The sequence below is a fragment of the Rutidosis leptorrhynchoides genome, chromosome 10 (genome assembly GCF_046630445.1).
Source record: "Rutidosis leptorrhynchoides isolate AG116_Rl617_1_P2 chromosome 10, CSIRO_AGI_Rlap_v1, whole genome shotgun sequence".
Classification (NCBI taxonomy): Eukaryota; Viridiplantae; Streptophyta; class Magnoliopsida; order Asterales; family Asteraceae; genus Rutidosis; species Rutidosis leptorrhynchoides.
This window is the reverse complement of record NC_092342.1, coordinates 119,055,989-119,059,440: the sequence shown is the minus strand read 5'-3', so window position 1 is coordinate 119,059,440 and position 3,452 is coordinate 119,055,989. Positions and strand designations below refer to the sequence as shown.

Genomic DNA, 3,452 nt, shown 5'->3' with positions numbered 1-3,452 from the left:
GTATACACGTCTCAGGCTAGATCACAACTCAAAGTATATATATTTTTGGAATCAACCTCAACCCTGTATAGCTAACTCCAACATTACTGCATATAGAGTGTCTATGGTTGTTCCAAATAATATATATACATGGGTCGATATGATATGTCAAAACATTTGCATACGTGTCTATGGTATCCCAAGATTACATTAGAATACATGTATAATACAATATAAGTTAGCTAGGATATGATTTGTATAGAATTGTTACAATATTTCCCGTAGATACAACAATAAAAAAATATCCAATCTTGTTTTACCCATAACTTCTTCGTTTTAAATCCGATTTGAGTGAATCAAATTGCTATGGTTTCATATTGAACTCTATTTTATGAATCTAAACATAAAAAGTATAGGTTTATAGATGGAAAAATAAGTTACAAGTAATTTTTGTAAAGGTAGTCATTTCAGTCGAAAGAACGACGTCTTGATGACCATTTTGAAAAACATACTTTCACTTTGAGTTTAACCATGATTTTTGGATATAGTTTCATGTTCATAAGAAAAGTCATTATCCCAGAAGAACAACTTTTAGATCAAAGTTTATCATAGTTTTTAATTAACTAACTCAAAACAGCCCGCGGTGTTACTACGACGGCGTATATCCGGTTTTACGGTGTTTTTCGTGTTTTCCGGTTTTAAATCATTAAGTTAGCATATCATATAGATATTGAACATGTATTTTATTGATTTTAAAAGTCAAGTTAGAAGGATTAACTTTTATTTGCGAACAAGTTTAGAATTAACTAAACTATGTTCTAGTGATTACAAGTTCAAATCTTCGAATAAGATAGTTTTATATGTATGAATCGAATGATGTTATGAACATAATTACTACCTCAAGTTTAGTAGGTAAAACTACTGAAAGTGACAAGAAATGATCTATCTTCAAAGGATCTTGGATAGCTTGAAAGTTCTTGAAGTAGAATCATGACACAAAAACAAGTTCAAGTAAGATTATCACTCGAATTAAGATAGTTATAGTTATAGGAATTGAATCAAAGTTTGTATATGAGTATTACCTTGATTTAGAATGATATCTTACTGTAAACAAAAAGGATTTCTTGAGGTTGGATGATCACTTTACAAGATTGGAAGTGAGCTAGTAAACTTGGAAGTATTCTTGATTTTATGAAACTAGAACTTGTAGAATTTATGAAGAACACTTATAACTTGAAGATAGAAATTGAGAGAGATCAATTAGATGAAGAAAATTGAAGAATGAAAGTGTTTGTAGGTATTTTTGGTCGTTGGTATATGGATTAGATATAAAGGATGTGTAATTTTGTTTACATGTAAATAAGTCATGAATGATTACTAATATTTTTATAATTTTATGAGATATTTCATGCTAGTTGCCAAATGATGGTTCCTACATGTGTTAGGTAACTCACATGGGCTGCTAAGAGCTGATCATTGGAGTGTATATATCAATAGTACATACATCTAAAAGCTGTGTATTGTACGAGTACGAATACGGGTGCATACGAGTAGAATTGTTGATGAAACTGAACGAGGATGTAATTGTAAGAATTTTTGTTAAGTAGAAGTATTTTGATAAGTGTCCTGAAGTCTTTCAAAAGTGTATAAATACATATTAAAACACTACATGTATATACATTTTAACTGAGTTGTTAAGTCATCGTTAGTCGTTACCTGTAAGTGTTGTTTTGAAACCTTTAGGTTAATGATCATGTTAAATGTTGTTAACCCATTTTTTATTATATATAAAGAGATGTTAAATTATTATATTATCATGATATTATGATGTATTAATATATCTTAATATGATATATATACAATTAAATGTCGTTACAACGATAATCGTTACATATGCCTCGTTTCGAAATCATTAAGTTAGTAGTCTTGTTTTACATAAGTAGTTCATTGTTAACATACTTAATGATATACTTAATTATCATTTTATCATGTTAAACATAGTGTATCAATATCTTAATATGATTCAGATGTAATTAGTAAGACGTTGATATAACGATAATCGTTATATATATCGTTTTCGAGTTTCTTAATTCAATAGGCTCATTTTTATGTATATAACTCATTGTTAAAATACCTAATGAGATACATAATTATCATAATATCATGTTAACTATATATGTAATCATATATATGTCATCATATAGTTTTTACAAGTTTTAACGTTCGTGAATCACCGGTCAACTTGGGTGGTCAATTGTCTATATGAAACCTATTTCAATTAATCAAGTCTTAACAAGTTTGATTGATTAACATATTGGAAACACTTAATCATGTAAATATCGATTTCATTTAATATATATAAATATGGAAAAGTTCAGGTCACTACAGCTAGGACCTTGTTGATTGTTGTATGGAATATTTCGGTTATAATTCTGGTTTTGATTGTAGTTTGGTCTTGGCGGTTGATAATTATTCTGATAATTATTTTCAGGCCTTTGGTTCATGTATGAAACATTCTCTCATTGTTCCATTGTTTGTTCAATACTAAGACAATCTTTTGTCAAATGTGGTCCTCCACACTGCTCACAACTAATTCGTATAGCATGAATATCTTTAGTCATCTTTTCCATTCGTCTTTCGACATCATCTATCTTTGCAGAAATGGAATCAAGGTCATGGCTAGAATCAGCTCTAGCCGCTTTAGATGATCTAACGCTGTCTTTTTCTTGATGCCACTCATGTGAGTGGGAAGCAGTGTTATCAATAATTTTGTAAGCTTCAGTTGCGGTTTTCTTCATAATGGAACCACCAGCTGCTATGTCGATGTCTTTTCGTGTAGTGATGTCGCATCCTTGGTAGAATATTTGTACTATTTGATAAGTGTCTAAACCATGTTGCGGACATCCTCTTAACAACTTTCCAAATCTTGTCCATGCTTCATATAGAGTTTCATTTGGCTTTTGTGTGAACGTAACAATTTCTCCTTGAAGTCTCACGGCTTTAGATGCCGGAAAGAATTGTTTAAGAAATTTTTCAACTAAAACATCCCATGTATCAATCGCCCCTTCAGGTAACGATTCTAACCAATCTTTGGCTTCTCCCTTTAAAGTCCAAGGAAATAACATGAGATATATATGTTCATCCTCCACTTCTCAAATTTTAAATAGAGTACAGATCCTATTAAAGGTTCGAAGATGTTCGTTTGGATCTTCCTTCGGCGCACCACTAAATTGGCATTGATTAGTTACCATGTGTAGGATTTGTCCTTTGATTTCATAATCTGGTGCATTAATGTCTGGTTGAGTAATTGCGTGACCTTGGCCAGTGCGTTTAGCTCTCATTCGGTCTTCCATACTTAGAGGTTCCAGATTTTTCATGATTGAATTGGGTGAATCTAAATCACTAGAGGATTCTGATTTAATGGTTTCTTCTTCGACAATCTCTGGATGAGTAATTTGTGGTTCAGGAGGAAT

General features: G+C 31.2%; 1 non-coding gene across 1 annotated transcript; it reads left to right on the top strand.

Annotated features, from left to right (window-relative positions):
• The first annotated feature begins 2,865 nt into the window (after window positions 1-2,865).
• On the top strand, window positions 2,866-2,972 carry LOC139873712 (small nucleolar RNA R71). The gene has a single exon (XR_011767438.1). It is a non-coding gene; the product is annotated as a small nucleolar RNA R71 (small nucleolar RNA).
• Window positions 2,973-3,452: the final 480 nt, after the last annotated feature.